Source organism: Odocoileus virginianus, chromosome 23 (assembly GCF_023699985.2).
Source record: "Odocoileus virginianus isolate 20LAN1187 ecotype Illinois chromosome 23, Ovbor_1.2, whole genome shotgun sequence".
NCBI lineage: Eukaryota > Metazoa > Chordata > Mammalia > Artiodactyla > Cervidae > Odocoileus > Odocoileus virginianus.
Genome location: NC_069696.1, coordinates 24,235,133 through 24,256,474, shown reverse-complemented (window position 1 = coordinate 24,256,474; position 21,342 = coordinate 24,235,133). Strand labels below are relative to the sequence as shown.

The window sequence follows — 21,342 nt, the reverse complement described above, 5'->3', positions numbered from 1 at the left end:
TTGAGCATTACTTTACTAGCATGTGAGATGAGTGCAATTGTGCGGTAGTTTGAGAATTCTTTGGCATTGCCTTTCTTTGGGATTGGAATGACAACTGATCTTTTCCAGTCCTGTGGCCACTGCTGAGTTTTCCAAATTTGCTGGCATATTGAGTGTAGCACTTTCACAGCATCATCTTTCAGGATTTGAAATAGATCAACTGGATTTCCATCACCTCCACTAGCTTTGTTCATAGTGATGCTTTCTAAGGCCCACTTGACTTCACATTCCAGCATGTCTGGCTCTAGGTGAGTGATCACACCATTGTGATTATCTGGGTCGTGAAGATCTTTTTTGTATAGTTCTTCTGTGTATTCTTGCCACCTCTTCTTAATATCTTCTGCTTCTATTAGGTCCATACCATTTCTGTCCTTTATCGAACCCATGTTTGCATGAAATGTTCCCTTGGTATCTCTAATTTTCTTGAAGAGATCTCTAGTCTCTCCCATTCCTCTATTTCCCTCTATTCCTATTTTCCTCTATTTCTTTGCATTGATCACTGAGGAAGGCTTTCTTATCTCTCCTTGCTATTCTTTGGAACTCTGCATTCAAATGGGAATATCTTTCCCTTTCCCCTTTGCTTTTTACTTCTCTTCTTTTCGCAGTTATTTGTACGGCCTCCTCAAACAACCATTTTGCCTTTTGCATTTCTTTTCCATGGGGATGGTCTTGATCCCTTAATCCAAGCCTATGCCCCAATCAGTAACGCTGAAGAAGCTGAAGTTGAATGGTTCTGTGAAGACATACAAGGCCTTTTAGAACTAACACCCAAAAAAGATGTCCTTTTCATTATAGGGGACTTGAATGCAAAAGGAGGAAGTCAAGAAACACCAGGAGTAACGGGCAAATTTGGCTTTGGAGTACGGAATGAAGCAGGGCAAAGTCTAATAGAATCTTGCCAAGAGAACGCACTGATCATAACAAACACCCTCTTCCAACGACACAAGAGAAGACTCTACACATGGACATCACCAGATGGTCAACACCAAAATCAGATTGATTATATTTTTTGCAGCCAAAGATGGAGAAGCTCTATACAGTCAGAAAAAACAAGACTGGGAACTGACTGTGGCTCAGATCATGAACTCCTTATTGCCAAATCCAGACTGAAATTGAAGAAAAGGAAAACCACTAGACCATTCAGGTATGACCTAAATCAAACCCCTTATGACTATATAGTGGAAGTGAGAAATAGATTTAAGGGAGTAGATCTGACAGACAGAGTGCCTGGTGAACTATGGATGGAGGTGAGGCCATAGATAAATTGGTTTATCTATCTCTGCTGTCTTTCCTGTATCTGTAACCTGAAGATAATAGAATTATACCTCCTCCTTTTAAACTTAACTGATGCACCAGTGAAGATAAGTGGAGGCTGAATTGTAATGTAATAAACTCCCAAGACTTCTAGGAATAAGGACTATGTATAAATAAAAATGTATTAGGAATGAAGAGTGAAAGTGAAACTTGCTCAGTTGTGTCTGACTTTTTGTGACCCCATGGACTATACAGTCCATGCAATTCTCTAGGGCAGAATACTGGAGTGGGTAGCTTTTCCCTTCTCCAGGGGATCTTCCCAACCTAGGGATAGAACCCAGGTCTCCTACATTGCAGGTAAATTCTTTATCAGCTGAGCCACAATGGAAGGAAACCCATGACTACTGGAGTAGGTAGCCTATCCCATCTCCAGCGGATCTTCCTGACCCAGGAATCGAACTGGGGTCCCCTGCATTGCAGGCAGATTCTTTACCAACTGAGTTAGCAGGGAAGCTCGCATTATGAAGTTCTGCATATTAATCAAGTTTTTTATATTTTACCCTCATGGTACACTGGGAAGTCATAAACTATTGAATATCAAAAAGATCTTTTCGCCCCCTCTCCCCAATAACACTTCTAAACTCTCCAAGTTAGTCCCTAGAAAATAACCATAACGAAGATAAAATTTGTCTCTGTACTCCCAGTTCCCCTTTTTCCTCTCATCCACACCACCACTGCAAATGGGTTCAGGGCTTTCGTGGACTTTCCATTAAAATGCATTCAACACAGAGGAGTTCATAAATGTTCATAAATTGAGGTAAGAATAACTGATGAAGGTATTATGCTATCTTTTTAAAAGTATTTTTACAAGTTTTAAATAGTACACAATCTGTGTGTGTGTGTGTTCAGTCACTCAGTCGTGTGGACTGTAGCTCACCAGGCAACTTTGTCCTTCAGATTTCTCAGGCAAGAATACTGAAGTTGGTTGCATTTCTTCTTCCAGGTGATCTTCCTGACCCAGGCATGGTACCCACATCTCCTGCATTGCACACAGATTCCTTACCACTGAGCCATCAGGGAAGCCCACACAATCTTTAGTGAAATAATTTAATCTAAAAAAGGGTTTTCAGATTTTCTTTTGAGTGAGGTTTTTTTTCCCCCCCCCCCTTCTGGTGGTGGTAGAGTTGAAAACAGAAGGGAAATAACAGGTTGGAGCTTCTGAAATCTTACTACATACGTCCAGGTGTTAAACAATAACTCTAGCATCAAACACTTTATATATCAGCAACTGTGAAGTGATTCTTGCTCAGTTGTGTCTGACTCTTTGTGACCCATGGACTGTAGCCTGCCAGGCTCCTCTGTTGTCGGGATTCTCCAGGCAAGAATACTGGAGTGGGTTGCCATTCCCTTCCCCAGATCACCGACTGTACTTATATGCTATCCAATGCAACCCTCAGTAAATTAGATCATACAGCGTTTGCCTTTAAAATAAAAAAAATACAAAAAAAAAAAACACCCAGATGAAAGTACTGAAGCTTGAAGAGATTGAATAACTGTCTGAGGTCACACACCCAGAAATGAGCTGAGCTGAGCTGAAATTTGAACTCAGATGTGTTTGTTTCCGAAGTGCTTTTCTTGTGATATACAATAATTTAAAAAATCATAATTTGTAGATCTGCCCCTACAGTTGACTTTGAACTTACCTCCTTTTGTTTCATTCTTGCTAGTCAAGCACACATCTTTTGTGTGTGTGTAATTTTTTATTTTATATTGGAGTGTAGCCAATTAACAATGTTCTGATAGCTTCAGGTGGACAGCAAAGGGACTCAGCCATACATGTGCATGTATCCATTCTCCCGCAAACTCCTCTCCCATCCAGGCTACCACTTAACAATTGAGCAGGGGTCTCTGTGCTATATAGTAGGTCCTTGTTGGTTCTCTATTTTAAATGTAGCAGTGTGTGCATATCCATCCCAAACTCCCTATCTTTCCCCCCCTTATCCCCCCTGCAAGCACACATATTTTGATGCTAATAGGGCTTCAAGTCCCTGGCGCTGTAATTCTAGCCACTGAAATAGACATGCGTATATTCAGCCTGCCCTCTGAAATAATTACGTGGTGGTGAAACATCATCAATAGATCTACAGTATCTTCTAAATGCCCTTCAGCATTTCATCAAATTTAACAATTGATGTATTTTCATTAAAAATCAGAAGAAAGAATGCTGTAGTAAAACACATATGGATGAGCCAATCCAAAGGCCTTTTCTTTATCAGCAATTTTTTTGACAAAAGTATAGCATTTTTCCTAGATCTATCTGTACACTGTAGTACATATAGGTCTCTTGCTCCTTCTTCAGTCAGTTCTGTTATTTTTTCCAGCTCTTCTTTCTTTTTAACAGAGCTCTTATACAAGTATTCTGTTACATTTTTCTTTTCTATTACCTCTTAAGCATTTGCAATCTTCATGTTGGCTTTTATTTCTTTCCAGTATGAGTCTTGATTCAGGCTTGAATTTTCCTCCATTCTTCCCACCTTGCTTTTCTGTATACTAATGCTTGTATCCTGACCCCTCACACACACACACACACACACACACACACACACCAGCACTCCATTTAGTACAAGCTCTGTGTTGCCCACACCACGGTAAATCACTATGTCACAGAATTCACAATTTTTGAGTTTTTTCCAATAACATTTGAGAAAATTAGAGACAGATTATCAAGGTAAATTCCTAATAAAATTAGTGATCAATACTGAAGTTTCTCAGTAAAATTAATAGCTAGTATTAACCAAGTGGAGCCATTATCACATTTTATCTGAGGGTGTGCAATCTTTTGTGTTCTTATGTGATCTTTGCTCATCCATAGGTTTCTCTCCGCTCATTCACAGTTCTTTGCTCACTGTCATTTCATGACTCAGCTGCCTGTCAACATAAGTATTAATTGGGGCTGTTGATGACATATCCCCTTGTCACATCCACTCACTCCATTACCATTACACTGACCATTCAGGCTTTCATCTCGAACTCTCCCTAACCTAGAAAAATTTTAGAATGTGTCAGACTTCACAACAAATCAAGTTAAAAATCCCTATTTTTTTTTTAAATCTATGAATATCCTTCTCACTAACTCTTTCCTGAAGCACAGAAACACTCTCACATCAATAACTGCTCCCCTTTCTCTTAAAATTTGGCTCATATTTCCCCAGAACAGTCTGAAAGTATTTAAATGTGAGAATAGTTTAAAAAATATGTTTTTAATAAGTCATGTGTTCTGTTTCTCCACGTGGCAGAGAAATACCCTTTTGAATTTTCCTCTCACATGCAGTTTCACTGAAATCAGAAAGAGCTTGTAAATTATTTTTTGAAATTCCCTTTTATCTCTAGGGTAATCCATCAGTTTTTCTAATTATGATCAATAGAAACTAACTGCTGGTAACTTAAAAGAGAATTTACTTAAGACTATGATGGTGATGAATACGGTGTTTGTGTACGCAGGAATAACAGGTAAGGAGGCTGTGAGGATAAGCTTGGAACCAAAAAGAAGGAAAGAGAGCTTTAGAGGATCAGGAAGAACACCTTTTGCCACCACCCCATGGCAAAAGACACCTCCTTAGCTACCACTGAAATGAAATCATCTCCGTAATATTTTCTCCATTGTTGCATCACACTCTCAAGATTCCCAGTCCCAGGAGAGAAAAACTGGTTGGCTGAGGTTGTCAAATGTCTGACCCTTGGGTTTACCACATAAAGGACCTGGGTCCCTTGGTCTCCAAAGCCATGCAATTACCTGTCCACTGTAACAACATACAATAGGGAAGAGGTAGTTTCTTGAAAGAAAATCAGGGAAAGGTGAATAGACTGCAGCCAATAAAGGCCAATATCCGTGAAAAAAATGAACATTTTGGACTGAGTTGCTCATCAGCTATAGGGAAACTGAGTCTAAATACAACTTCATGAAACCATCAAATATTATGTTATGTACTTATCTGTTATAGGAAATAGTCCTAGATAATACATATGTATTTGCCTTCTAAGAACTTAGAATAGTATACACAAACAAGTAATTCCCAAATGGGCACAAGATTTGGTCTCTGTCTTTTCATTGTTTTTACATTATATGTTGTTGTTATTCAGATGCTAAGTTGTTTCCAACTCTTTGCAACCCCATGGGCTTCAGCACACCAGGTTTTCCTATCTTTCACTATCTCCCTGAGTTTGCTCAAACTCAAATCCATTGAATTGGTGATGTCATCCAACCATCTCATCCTCATCTGTCTTCTTCTCTTGCCCTCAACCTTTCCCAGCATCAGGGTCTTTTCAGTGAGTCAGATCCTTTCATCAGGTGGCCAAAGTATTAGAGCTTTAGCTTCAGCCTCAGTCCTTCCAATGAATGTTCAGGGTTGATTTCCTTTAGGATTGACTGGTTTGATCCCCTTGCTTTCCAAGGGACTCTCAAGAGTCTTCTCCCTCACCACAGTTCAAAAGCATCAATTTTTCAGTGCTGTCTTCCTTATGCTCCAACTCTCACATCTGTACATACTACTAGAAAAACCATAGTTTTGTTTATATGAACATTATCTGTTGGGCTTCTGCTGAAATGTTATAGAAAAGGAGAGAAGAGAAAGAATAAATCTGAATGAAGGATAAAGACAAGAGAGGCTACATGGGGAACAGATATGAGTGGGTCAGCATTTTACATACATCACTTGCAGATCTACTTATTTGTGGAAACTTGGAACTGATTTTCAAGATCTTGGGGAACCTGCTTTCCTTTTTTTCTATTCAACTTTCTTCTTCCATTCTAACAGGTAGAGTTTTCTGCACAGTGTATGAAGCATTTGAGCTACGTGTATTTACTACCCACTTTTCTCTGTGGCAATTTCTATCCCGGTTTTATGCATGCTGCTTATGGTATAATAAGTAGTAATAAAGTTTCATTTTTCAGGAGGGAGCATTGATAGCAAAAGAATTGTAAAACCATTCAGCATCCTTCATTCTTCTTGTAATTGCAAGGAATGGGTTGAAGGCAAGATAAAGTGGATATAGTTCTGACTCCTTTTTGTTTTCCTTTTTTTTTTTTTGGCAGATGACAAGGCAAATTGGGCTGTTTCTTGTCTAATTTAGCAACATGACTATTGTCAGCCAGATGTCTTCATTAAGTCTATGAAGGAAGAGGAGAGAGGATGAAAGAGAAAAAGTGTTGAGCTTTCTTTCTGATCCTCTGGATAGAGGTCGTACATCTTATAGGATGATCTAAGAGAATAAGAGTGGTTTATGATATTTTGTGTGAAATGGTCACTTTTTTAGGATTAAGATTACCTGTATCAAGCATTTGTTGGGTCCTGATACCCCATTTTATAGTTTTGGGATATTCAGTGTTATGACTCATTTCAGGGAATGATAACAATTGAGACAGACTTTCATTTTTAGGTGTTTAGGTTATGAAGAGAAGGGTATGGCAACTAGGTAAGGTTAATGCAAGGTGGAGAAGAGTGGAAATGAGCTGGATTAACATCCCCACCTATAGTGAAGCTTACCAGTAGAATCACTTTTAACAGTAATTTTATTTATTTATTTATTTACTTATTTATTGGCTGTGCTGGGTCTTTTTTGCTGTGTGCAGGCTTTTTCTAGTTTCGGCAAGTGGTGTGAGGGCTTCTCACTGCCCTGGCTTCTGGGCATGGGAGCTTCAGTAGTTACGGCTCCCAGGCTCTAGAGCACAGGCTCAATAGTTGTGGAGCTTGGGTTAAGTTGCTCCTTCGCATGTGGGATCTGCCCGGATCAGGAATTGAACCCATGTCTCCTGCATTGTCAGGCAGATTCTTTACCACTGAGTCACCGGGGAAGCCCCTAGTTGAATCATTTTTGTCAGCAGTATCTATTTAATTTCATTCCTGTATATCTCAAGTTAAGGAAATAACTACCCACATGTGAGTCCTTTTTCTATTTCATAATTCTCATTTTCCTTGCTTTTCCTTCACTCCCAACTGTAGGATCAAAATAATCTTCAGTCTAGAATTTCTTAGATTTTCTTCTTCTTTGATCCCAAAAGCATGTCAAATACCCTTTCTCAGGATTTATCCTTGTTTTTAATTCTTTGACTCTTCAAGTTACCTTATGTTCTTCACAGTGGTCATAGAATAATGTTTTTCGTAAGCAGCAAAGAGTCTCAGCCACTCCTGAGGCTGCCTTCCTTCTGTAAGTAACGAGGTCCCTCAGCAGGACGGGGTAAGAAAACGGTGTCACAGCAAGAAGCTTATATTGTGCTAGTTAAGTGTGGGGAGTGACCAGTGGTCTACAATCAGAGCCTGGAGACTAAACAGCAGTGGCAGCCATTCTGGACAGATTCCTGCTCTATTAATTCAGTTATGCATTGTGGTAACTACTATGCATCCTTAACAATAAACTGCAGGTGATCAAATTATGCCTTTCAATCAGCATGATAATGTAGAGGGGCGTTATAAGAGCAGCAGCTTTCAAATGCTATGTACTTAGTAACCAAAAAGCCAGGGTTAAGAAATAGTGCTGCCGGGAAGAGTCGTTTTTCTTTTGTTTCCTCTTTTTCTCTACTTTTTAAAATTACTGGTTCCTTCCCAAACCCACTAGGAAAATGTCAACCATACATTTTAGCACTAGGTCTTATCCTTCTTCCCCTCATCAGCTAGTACAAACCTTGAGAAATGAAGTAGAGAAAAAGGTCTAACACTCTGGATATATGATCAGGGAGTATTCTTTACATTTGAAATTAAATGGGCTAATGTGAAATATATAGCAATGAGGGAAGGAAAGAATGGATGATGACAAGTCACTTAAAAAAAATAATCCATAACATATGGAACAAAGTAAGTTTAATGTAAAAGTTCTCACTTCAATTGCTTCTATTAGGTCAGAAACCTTTACCAAGATGTCAAGAATAAGATTAAAGATAATGCAATTATGATATTTATGCACCCAATCAATAAGAATTTATTGCATGCCCAATTGCCAGTTGTCAAAGAATACAGAAGTGAACAAAGTCTTTGCTCTCATGGAGCTTGTATTCTAGTGGTGGTGAGAAAATAGGGACAACAACTAAGCAAGTAAATCCACAACATGGTGGATAATGAGGAGTACCACAAAGAATGGATAGAGGAAGGGGAGTAGCAGTGAAGAACAGCTATTTCATCTGAGTTTATCCAATAGAATCTCCAATTAGAAGATGGCATTTGAACATAGACCTGTGAGAAGTAAGGAAGTCATCACTGTGGATATTTGAACAGAGTTTCCAGGCAGCAAGTACAAAAATCTCTGAAGGAGCATGCTTAATGTGTGTCAAGAAAAGCAAGGAAATAACATGGTTGGAACTGAGAAATAAGGAGAGTAGAGAAATAAGTAGAAGATGAAGTCAGACAGGTGGGAGGGGGTGGGAACAGCAGGTCACTTTATGTAAGTACACCTGTAGGACTTAAAGCTTGGAAAGACATCTTGTTCTTATGTTGAGAATACATTGTTGGGGTTAGGATCAGGGCAGCTACAGGGAGACCAGTTATGGGGTGTCTTATAGTTTGGGTTGCTATTACAAAGAGCCTTGGATTGCATGGCTTATAAACAACAGAAAGAGGAAAGTTCTCATCAGATTCTGATCATGCTGGCACTGTGACCTCAGACCTCCAGACTTCCAGTCTCACTGTTTCCTCAAAGGGCAGAAAGAGGGAGAGAGGGGTTCTCTGGGTTCCTTTTTATAAGAGCACTAATACCATTCATGAGGGCTCCATCCTTTTAACCTAATTGCCTTTCAAAGGTTCCACCTCTAAGTACCATCTGGGTACTAACTGGGTGCTAGGTTTTCAACATATGAATTTTGGGGGACACAAACATTGAGTCCAGTGCAGGGGTTATTGCAATAATTAAAGCTAGAAATAATGTGACTTGGATTAGATTTTGTATCAATGGATGTAGTGGATAGTGGTTGTCTATTACAAATGAAAGTTCTATGAGCTTTTATGTATGTACAAATCTTTGTTTGGATGTACGCTTACTTTTCTCTTGGGTAAATAAATACCTTGGAGTGGAATGACTTGGTCACATGATAAGTGTATGTTTAACATTCTGAGAAACTACCAAACTGTCTTCAAAAGTGGTTGGTCCATTTTAATGTTCCCTCAGTACTGTTTGAGACCTCCAGGTGCTCCACGGTATTGCTAACACTTTTTACACTCTTTAATTTAGTCGTTCTAATAGGTAGGTAGTGAGAGGTATCTCACAGTGGTTTTCATAATAAATAGTATTAGTATAATAAATAGTGGTTTTCTCTCATAAATAGTAATGTTGAGTGTCTTTTTCATGGTGCTTATTTGCCATCCATATATCTTCTTTCATGAAGTGTCAGTTCAAACCTTTTGTCAACTTTAAAAAACTGGATTGTTTGTTGTCTTATTGGCTTTTTAAACATTTATTCCACTTTTTAATTTTGGCCGTGCTAGGTCTTTGTTGTGGTGCTTGGGCTTAGTTGCCCCACAGCATGTGAGATCCTAGTTCCCCAACCAGGGACTGGACCCATGTCCCCTGTATTGGAAGGCAAATTCTTAACCACTGGATCACCAGATAATCCCTGTCATCTCATTGTTGAGTCTTGAGAGTTCTTCATATAACCTGGATGCAAGTTGTTTGTCAAATATGATTTCCCAGTGGAGAAAATATTTTCTTAATATCTTTTGAGGAACTGAAGTTCTTAATTTTAAAAGAAAAAATTAAAATTAAAGGAAAAGAATGAAACGAGGTCCAGTGTTCAATCCAACATCATATGTTGCACTTGTCATATCTCTTTCATCTCATTTAATCTGGAAAAGGTCTTCAGACTGCTTTTGCTGATCATATCCTTGAGATAATTGAAGAATGCAGATAATTGAATACAATACAGTTATTGTCATAGAATGTTTCTCAGTTTGGATTTATCTGATGTTTCCTTGTGATTAGTTTGAGGTTATACATTTTGGGCAGGGATATCACAAAGGTGATGCTGTATGCTCCTCAGGGCCCTGTATCTGGGTCACATGTTGATTTGTCTTAATACTCGATGTGATGTTAACTTTGATCATTTGGTTAGTTTTCTCTGTTGTAAAGTTGCCATTTTTCTCCTTTTACTTAGCAAGCATTTTCTGGGAAGATAATATTTTGTAAGGTACACAGGTCTCTCAATTCATCACCAAACTTACACTCAGTAGTTTGAGGAGTTTTGCCTAATTCAATTATATCTGTCATAGAAAAGTTCTTTTTTAATCTTTCCATTCATTTATTCATATGTTTTCTTTTTTTCTTTGATTTTTGCTTTTTAAATAAATTTTAATATCTTCCACTTAGTCTTTTTTCCTAATTCATTCATATGTTTTCTATATTAGGATAAATTCATGGATTCTTATTTCCTTGAATGGAATTTAATCTGTTAGTATATATATTTTCCTAAAAATAATAATATAATTATTTTAATCTGCTAATATAATGATTTTTACATTTGGCCAGGTAAGAACTTTTTCAAGATGATTCCTTTTTTTTTTCCCATTTATTTTTATTAGTTGGAGGCTAATTACTTTACAATATTGTAGTGGTTTTTGCCATACATTGACATGAATCAGCCATGGATTTACATGTGTTCCCCATCCCGAACCCCCCCTCCCACCTCCCTCTCCATCACATCCCTCCTGTGTTTTATTGCCATCCGTAACATTTTTGAAACCTTTTCTTACTTTTTGGCACAATAAGATGTTCACAGTTCCTCTTATACTTTTTCTGCCCCAGGCTGGAATCAGCTGTTTCTCTAAAGAGACTTGATTCCTTTAGTACAAAATATATTAAGAAGTCAAAATTTGGTCATTAATTGTACTCTCTGCTCTTGGGGAGTGATTACTTCAAACACATAGGGACATTCATATATGCATATCCCTTAGCATTTTCTTGACCTTTTCCCCTCTTTTATGGGCTTCCCTGATAGGGATCAGCAGGTAAAGAATCTGCCCGCAATATGGGAGATGCTGGTTTGATCCCTGGGTTGGGAAGATCCCCTGAAGAAGGGAACAGCTACCCACTCTTAAAAATCATATGTTTAATGTTTACTAATGGTTCTGTCTCTTTCGAATGAAGATATAGTATTAAAATGCTGTGTTCAAATGTTACTTGAACCTGTAAGTAATATAAGGTTCGATGTCAATTAAATCTCAATTTCAAAAAGTTACTTGAGGACTTCCCTGGTGGTCCAGTGGTTAAGAATCTGCCTGTCAATGCAGGGGACACAGGTTGGATCCATAGTAATCTTTGGTCTGGGAAGAGCCCACATGCCCTGGAGCAACTAAGCCCATGTACCAAAACTGCTGAGCCTGTGCTCCAGGGCCAGTGCTCTGCAACAAGAAAAGCTGTTGCAATAAGTCTGGGCACCACGACTAAGCAGTAACCCCCCTTGTGCAAGTAGAGAAAGCCCACACACAGCAATGGAGACCCAGTGCAGTGCCCACACCAAAAATAAATAAATAAAAAATTTTAAAGTGACTTAAATAGCTTTTCTTGATCCACCACCCCCCCTAACTCCCCCACCTCAAGTATGGTTATATCATCCTTTTGGAATATAATAATGTTCGTTTGCTTTATTTGTTTTCTCATTTGCTTTGTATTCCCTTTTAAGAATAAAATCTATTCATTAACTACTTTATGTGTTAAAACATTAACATGATTCAAAGTCAAAGTGATAAAAAATGATATCCTTAGAGAAGTATCACTCCTCCCAACTTCTATCTCAGAATTATTACTATTTTAAAAATTTGACAGTGCTGTTTAAAACCTTTTAGTCACTTAATGTCCTATGTTTGGGGAGGTCCTTCATGAACCAGCTTCTGCCTAATTTTTAGCTTCATCCTGTGATAATCCTTGCTTACTATGTTCCAGGCACAGGAGCTGTCTTCAGTCCTCTGAATAGTTATACTCTTTGGTCTCTTAAGACCCTCTCGCACATTATGCCCTCTACCAGCAATACTCTTTGCTGTGTCTTTGCTGTTCAGTCACTCAGTCCTGTCTGACTTTTTTCAACCCCCTGGACTGTAGCACGCCAGGCTTCCCTGTCCTTCACTATCTTGTGGATTTTGCTCAAACTCATGTCCATTGAGTTGATGATGCCATTCAACCAGCTCATCTGTTGTCTTCCCCCTTCTCCTCCTATACTTTTTGTCTCTTAAACTTATTTATTATTCTTTAAACTCCAAGCCTAAGCCAAATGCCACTTCCTCAGGGAAGCCTTCCCCATCCCCTATGCCACCTCCCCACCCTTTCCAAGATATCAGTCAGACCTTCCTATTATTATATCCTCCTAACATTTCCTTTATGGCACTGATCACTCAGTTCAGTGCAGTTCAGTCAATCAGTCGTGTCCCTCTTTGTGACCCCATGGACTGCAGCACGCCAGGCTCCCCTATCCATCACCAACTCCTGGAGCTTGCTTAGACTCATGTCCATTGAGTCGGTGATGCCATCCAACCAGCTTATCCTCTATCGTCCCCTTCTCCTCCTGCCTTCAATCTTTCCCAGCATCAGGGTCTTTTTCAATGAGTCAGCTCTTTGTATCAGGTGGCCGAAGTACTGGAGCTTCAGCATTAGTCCTTCCAATGAATATTCAGGACTGATTTCCTTTAGGATTGACTGGTTTGATCTCCTTGAAGTCCGAGGGACTCTCAAGAGTCTTCTCCAGCACCACAGTTCAAAAGCATCAGTTCTTCGGTGCTCAGTTTTCTTTATGGTCCAACTCTCACATCCATACATGACTACTGGAAAAACCATAGCTTCGACTAGACGGACCTTTTGTCAGTAAAATAATGTCTCTGCTTTATAATATGCTGTCTAGGTTGATCATAGTTTTTCTTCCAAGGAGCAAGTGTCTTTATATTCATGGCTGCAGAAACCATCTGCGGTGATTTTGGAGCCCAAGAAAATAAAGTCATTCACTGTTTCCATTGTTTCCCCATCTATTTGCCATGAAGTGGTAAGACCGGATGCCATGATCTTAGTTTTTTGAACGTTGAGTTTTAAGCCAGCTTTTTCACTCTCCTCTGTTACTTTCATCAAGAGGCTCTTTAGTTCCTCTTCGCTTTCTGCCTTAAGTATGGTGTCATCTGCATATCTGAGGTTATTGATATTTCTTCCTACAATATTGATATTTCTCCCTACAATATCTCCCTGGAATATTTCTTGATTCCAGGTTGTACTGATCACTATTTGCTGTTAAAATAAATATTTAACTGTTTGCTTATTTGAATCTGTGGCCCACCATCCCCAAAGTTCCAAGGACAGAAATACTTGTTGAATTAACTTAAAAAATGAAATGTAAGTTAGTATATAATATCAAAATAAATGCCATCTTATATGTAACTATTTTAGCTGATTCATAGTTATTTTAGTTTTGTTCACAAATTCTTGTTTATTTGCCCAACTAAAGTTAATGTAAAATATAAATCTGGCCGTGGCTAATTGAAAGTGGTTCTTTGGTAAATACAACCTCATACTTTAAATGACTAAATTATAGAAAAGAAAGGATTTTAAGGAAAAGAGAGTGGATAAGTGAAATAACTGCTGTATTTCTTGTTGCTAACTGTAGGAAGCAGATGGAGTGAAGTGGGAGATAAAGAGAGTCATTCTTCAACAAACAAAAGACAGCTATTTTGGTATCTGACTGAAAACCCTTTTCATTATTTTTGTTATGTTTTTGAATATGATTGCAAATATGCTTATAGACCTTAATGCAGAGCAAATGCTTTTGTTTTCCATGGTCAATAAATATAATTTTATTTACAACAATTGCTGGCAGCTATTATTTTTTAAAACTGTTAACTTTATTTTATATTTTTATTTGTAATAGACTTTATGTTTCAGAGCAGTTTTAGGCTTATAGCAAAACTGAGCAGAAGATACACACATTTTCATGTAATCTCTTCTCCAGATATCCATAGTCTTTCCTCTTACCAACAATCTCCGATAGGGTAGATTATTTGTAACAACTTATAAACATACTTTGACATATCCTTATCTTTGGAAATCTATTTTTTTATATTAGGGTTAATTCTTGATGTCGTACATTCTATGGGTTTGGGCAGTTTCCTAATGGCATGTATGCATGGTTTTGATATCATATAAAGTAGTTTCATTGCTCTAAAAATTCTCCTTTCTCTACCTGTTTATCTCTTCTCACCAGTGCCCAGGTATCCACTATCTGCATAGTTTTGCCTTTTCCTGACTGTCTTATAGTTGGAATCATACAGTATGTAGCATTGTTTGGTTGACATCTCTCAGTTAGTAACATGTATTTGAGGTTCCTCCATGTCTTCTCATGGACTGATAGCTCTTTTCTGTTAGCATTGAAAAATATTCCCTCTTAGCATATCAATTATTCTTCTTTTAAAACTTTTTGTTTAGTGGTTGCCCTAGAGTTTGTAATACACATTTACAACTAATTCAAGACCATTTTCAAATAACCCTAAACAGCCCAGTGGGTAGTTCAAGTACCTACAAAACATTCCTAGTGATATGAATGTGTCCTATAGAACCAGGCACTGAGGTATGTGGACAATGAAAGAGAAAAAGGGTGTTTAAAAACAGGAAGCTAGTCTGTAGAAAATTCTTCTAAGCATTAGAAGTGTAGAACTGTAAGTAAAGCATCTCCTTCTCATTATCACCTAACCAAAATTGTTGTTCTCTCCTATCAGTAACACACAATAATGCAGAATGTACAATGATAAAGGCACCAAATATCTTTTTCTTTTTTGGATGGGAATCACAAAAATAAAATTTATCCAATAACTCTTGTGTTTCTAGGTCACAAACTTTAGGAATACTACAAACAGTGAATAAGTCTCTTGACAAGCTGTGCATTTCATTCTAATATGTCAGATCCCTTCTTATAGTATCTGACATATTTTGTCCTTGGAAAGTTGAGCAGTTCCTGATGAAATTGTCCACGAAGAAATACAGACTGAAGAAATAAGTGCTCCAGTGACAGGATATCTATACATATTCATCAACTTAGTTAATGTATGTAGTATAAGAATAATTTGATATTGATGCAGCTCAATATAATGTAGCAACAATTTAAAACTGTGTTTTAATTCCTCTTGTGTTGCAGTTAATTTTGTAAATATATTTCAGAGTATGAAGCCAAAAAATTAGAACTATGGGGACTTCTCTGGTGGTTCAGTGGCTAAGACGCTGCACTCCCAGTGCAGGGGACTTGGGTTCAATTCCTGGCTAGGCAACTGGATCCCACATGCTGCATCTAAGAGGTTAAACGTCACAACTAAAGAATCTGAAAGTACAGCAAAGGTTGAAGATCCCATGTGATGCACCTAAGACCCAGCACAGCCAAATAAATAAATATTAAAAAATTGAAATATGTATCAGAGAGTCTTATCAGGCAATTAATTAATAAAATAGCTATTTTCTGTATTGTGTGATATTTAACATATTTGTCTGTTTCTTAAGTTGTATTTCATTGTGATTTATTTTTCCTTCCACACATATATTAACATTTGTTCCCAATATTTCATTTGTAGTTTTGCATTCTTTTTCTTAAGGAGTAACCCCTTAAGCTGAGAGGACTTATGCAGACTTGATCCTCATTTGGTTAGATGAACTAAAGATGTTTGTGTCCTTTGAAAGTGTTTTTCTGTTAATCATGAAGATAATTAAACACATACACATACTGCTTTTCCTCAACTATTTTTTCCACATTTATGAGATAATTGTTCAGCTTTCGTTTAAGTTATGTTTAGATTATGAATTCACAGAAATTGAGTCCTTAGAGAACTTTTAACCTTTCCTCTTTCAGAGATGGGTCTATTTTTTTCTTGGCAAAGACAGGCAGCATCTTACCAGGAAGATGAGTCAGTGGTTTGAGCCAGCACAGAATAACAGAGGGAGCTGGGGCTGGATGGAGAGCTAATTAAAAAAATAAGTTCACATAGCTAAAATCTTACTATTCGTGTTAAAAATATAGCCAGATGATATCAGATGCCTAGGAATAAGCTACTAAATGCAAAGAAACCAAAAAAGTCACTGAGTTGGAATCTGGGGGGAAAAAAAAGGTTATTATGGGATTGTGGGCTTCCCTCATAGATCAGTTGGTAAAGAATCTGCTTGTACTGCAGGAGACCTGGGGTCTATTTCTGGGTCTGGAAGATCCTCTGGAGAAGGAAATAGCAACCCACTCCAGTATTCTAGCTTGGAGAATCCCATGGACAGAGGAGCTTGGTAGGCTATAGTCCATGGGGTTGCAAGAGTCAGACATGACTTAGCAACTAAACCACCATCATGGGATTGCATGAAATCATGTATGTGAAACTTCAGAAAATTATAAAGCACTATAGAATCTAAAGAATCTTTCATTCAATTAAAAATAAACTGACAAAATAATTTTACTCTTTAATTCTTCCAGCTAAAAAATATGGAAAAATGAAAATTATCAAATTTACATATAAGCTGTTTATTTTATAATTATGTATTATTTAAGATATAAAGTATTTATTTATGATTATATTTAAATATATACATAATTCCATCTGTATAGTTTTCCTTCAGGTTGAAAGACTCTTTTTCCCATTTGTTATGGTTAGGTTTGTTTGTGCCAAATTTTTTGTTTTGTTTTCATTTATCTGAAATGGCTATATTCGCCTTTGTTCCTGAAGAATACTTATGCTGGATGCAGAATTTTGTCTTGGCAGAAATTTTTAAACCTCTTTGATGTTGTCTTTTCATCTCCATAGTTTCTGATAGGAAATCAACAAGATTCAAACTCTCTGTTCCTTTATGTACAGTTGCCATTTTTGTGTATCTGGTTTCAAGTATTTTTTCTCTTTGGTTTTTAGCCTATTATGTGCCTTTGCATGTTTCTGCTCATGTTTATTCTTCCTGAGATTTATTTGTTGTTGTTTAGTCACTAAGTCGTGTCTGACTCTTTGAGACCCCCTTGCACTGTAACCGTCCAGCTTCCTCTGTCCTACAGCATTTCCTGGAGGTTTCTCAAATTCATGCCAACTGAGTTGGTGATGCTATCTAATCATCTTACCCTCTACTGCCCCCTTCTCCTTTTGCCTTCAGTCTTTCCCAGCATCCGATTTACTGGATTTCTTAAATCTGAAAATTAATTTCATTCATTAAATTGTGAAAGTCTTTCGTTAGTTAAAGTCACTGAGTTGGAGTGTAAGAAATGTTGAAGCCGAGACTAAGCATCAATGTAAACAAAACAAAACAGATCCCTCAAATATCCCAAAGGAAATAAAAGGAATAGAAGATGAAAGACTAACTGAATGGAGGTTGTAGGGTAAGTTAGGAAGATCTCTTGGAAGTTATTTGAAAAGAACTGCCTCTCTCCTGACCAATTTTGATATAAGTCAAAGCCTCTGTTTCTTGTTTTGTCCAGCCTCAGATTTTGTTCTCCCTTGCACTGTGGTCACATATCTAGTGAGCAGAAATGATATTATTCTTCCATATTTCCCACAGAGTCTTTGCCATTGTATTTTTCTGGCTCCTACTCACCTTTCCTATGGGGCTTGTTTCTGCTTAGGTGGAGCTGGAAGTTGCAATTTCTAATTGGCAGCTCAAGTGGCTAAAGCTCTTTGATACTTCATCATTGGAGAAAAAGTAAACTAATCTGCAGATTATAAAATATTTGCTGTCAGAGTACATGGAATGAAGGATAGAGAAAATCCCAAGGACTTTCCTGGTAGTCCAGTGGTTAAGATTTCACCTTCCCATGCAGGGTGTGCGAGTTCCATCGCTGGTGGGGGAACTAAGATCCCACCTGCTATGAGGCCAAAAAACTAAAACGTAAAGCAGTAACATACTGTAACAAATTCAATAAAGACTTTAAAAAAATGGTTCACATTAAAAGAAAAATCTTAAAAAAAAAAAAAAAAAGAAAATCCCAAATTTGAAACCAGGTCACAAAGTGTTGAATTAGGTAAGTTAATAGTATGGTTGGGGATTCTACAAGCACACAAAAACCTGTTAAGTCAAAACATCTGAAGCTTTGTCATTTATTCTTGTACATTTCTTTTTTTGCCATTCCTTTTGTCTTAAAGTACAGTAAGATTTGTTATAATTTTTGACAGCAATCTGGTTATCAGAAGAAGATGTAAAACATGTACATCAAAAATGGAGAATTCTGAGCTGCATTAAGAAAAAAAGTGTCAAATTTTAGCTAAACATCCTCAAGCTTTTGCACAACAAATTACTTCCTCTGGAGAGCTGTAATAATATGACTCAAACTGCTGAGTGTCACATGATGCTTGTTTTGAAAATACTTTGCATTTCTTAGCTGAAGGGCACGCTCTAACACTTCAGATCACAATACTGTGGACCTACATTTCAGCTACTTTAATTCACATCAGTCTCACAATCCAGCAGAAACATTTTTCACCAGGTCTGCATTTGTTCTGGTCACACAGAGAATTCTGTTTTTAGAACAAGGTGTGTAGTATGGAACCACAAGCACAGATGTAGGAAGATGTTATCCTGAAACTTATGGATGTGTTTCTGATATCAAACTTAGGAAATGAGGTATTAGTTAATTTCTATGGATGATCCTGTCTTGCCTGGACTGGAAAAGGAAAAGAGGAGACAAAAGAAAAAGAAATATATCCTTAGCAAGCTCAGGGAAAACTTTCTGCCTCTAAAATTGCTTTCTTTCAAGGGTAGAGAAAGTGCAAGGGTGGAGAGTTATTTGTCATATTCTGCTCTGATTATATTTCATGTTTTGGTTTAAATTTTTCTCATGTGCTTCAAGGACTCTTCATGAAGAAGGGGGAAAAAAAAACCCTCCCAGAAATGCTTATTAAATCCAAAGCACACCTGCTACAGATTAAATGCCAGTCTCTCTTTGACTCTTCACATCTGAACATCTCTCTTCACTGAGGTGTATCGTTTTTACTGCCGGAAATTCTGAGAAACGTGGGAGTTAGACATGCAGGCCAGTTAAAAGGGAATAGACCTAAACAATTTAAACATGTTTGAGAAAAAAATCTTCGTCCAAAGCTTATGATATTTACCACTGTAAAACATGTTCCTCATTCTTTTGATAAACATCAGTGCTTCATCCACACTGGAATGTTCTGTTGAACTGTTAACAAATAATAAATCTTACCTTGCTATCTCAGAAGAATAAGGAATAAGAAAGCTGTCTTCTAAAGGGAAGTTCTTCTAGATAGGCAACCTGCCGTTGTGTGTTATTTCTTGCAGTTTGTTTTTAATCATTTCACAAACTTCACCTCAGAGGCACTTTAGGGGAGAGGAAGGGCCAGGTGAAGACCTTGACCTAAGGCAGAGTTGAAACTTGGGAGGGACTCAACAACCGGGGTGGAAGCAGCTGGTAGAACAGATTTGTATCTGGAAGCCTGTACTTTTCTAAGCGGCCAACCCAATATGTGATGAAAGACTGCAGAATGTAGGGACTGGTGAAGCTCAGGGGTGAAGAATCTGCCTGCCAGTGCAGGAGACATAGGAGATGTGGGTTCCATTTCTGGGTCAGGAAGATCTCCTAGGGGAGGAAATGGCAACCTACTCCAGTATTCTTGCCTCGGAAATCCCATGGACAGTGGAGCCTGGCAGGCCACAGTCCAGGATTCTTTTTTCTTGCAAAAGAATCGGACATGACTTAGTAACTGAGTGAGCCTGAGCATAGTTATCAGATTTTTTTTTTTTAATGGACTTCTCCAACTTTTTTGTTGAAAAATTGATTGGAATGAGACAGAAATGGATTTCGGGAGACCATGTAGGTGGCTCTTGTCAGAAATTTCACCAAAATTTTCAGCTTCAAACCCTGATGCCAACAACTTGAGTTCTGGGAATAATTTGAACCAGAGCAGAGTGTACATAGAGCTAGGTTCAGATACACTAGCCGCAAAACCTACCTGGCTGCTGAGGGTGATGTCTTGTTCCCAGCATGTCCTAAGCCATGAGGCTGCAGCCTCTTCCACTACGGCTCTGCGGGCCTGGGCCACGTGCCAGCCACTGTTTCAGGGCTTCCTTCTCCTTTCGTTTGCTACACGTGGCTGAAACCTGTTCCTAAAACCTGCCCCTGACCTCTCCCTGGCTTCCCTCTGATGGCTGTGCATGTGTGTTGAGTCGTACTCTTTGCAATCCCATGAATTGTAGCCCACCAGGCTCCTTTGTCCTCTGTCAATGGGATATCCCGGGGAAGAATTCTGCCGTGCATTGCCATGTCCTTCTCCAGGGATCTTCCCCACCCAGGGGTCGAACCTGCATCTCCTGCATTGCAGGCAGATTCTTTACCAACTGAGCCACAAAGGAAGCCCACGATACTATGCCAAATAGTATAACATAACAATAACAGTAAAATGAAACGTGTCTGTGGCTTACTTTATTTACTACTAAATCGACTTTTTTTCAAATTCTTTTTTTTAGGGTTGGAAAAACCTTACTTAGAGAAAATGAAAGAGAGAGAAGAAAAGAGACAACAAAATACCATTATCAGTTTTCTGGAATTGATAAATCAACTGAATCCTTTGTATTGATGACTTTTCTATGTTCATCTGTAAACCACTAAATATACTGTTGTCTTCCAAAGTCACATTGGTCTACGAACAGTAATATGTTCAATAACCTACACTTTAGTATGTTGCCAGAGGCTCTTATCTCACTGCCCTGTGTAATAGGAGTTGAAGTGAAACCTTAATATTACATCAGTTCACCAAAGGAAAAGTAAAGTGTGTACCATTGCTGCCTGCTCGGTCCAAACACTGTCAAGATCTGCTCCATGTGTAATAGGACTTGTGAAAGGCTGTTCATTCAATTTATAAAATGTCTCTAAAATCCGTTTCCTCTTCCTGCATCTGTTCACACTTCTACTATCACTACAGTGATTTGAACCCGTTGTCATCCCTCGTACGAGTTATTTTTAACAGTCTCATGGTTTTTCTGCCTCTTATATCTCCTTTCTCGACTCTTTCCTCCTGGCCTGCAACCAGAATTAGCTGTCTGAAATGTAAATATGGTCATTTAACTTTCCTAATTAAAGATCTT

General features: G+C 38.1%; 1 long non-coding RNA gene across 1 annotated transcript; it reads left to right on the top strand.

The window, feature by feature from the left end:
• Positions 1-981: 981 nt before the first annotated feature.
• LOC139030681 (uncharacterized) lies at positions 982-20,890 on the top strand. The gene is made up of 2 exons (XR_011483090.1): positions 982-1,183; positions 20,725-20,890. It is a non-coding gene; the product is annotated as an uncharacterized lncRNA (long non-coding RNA).
• Positions 20,891-21,342: the final 452 nt, after the last annotated feature.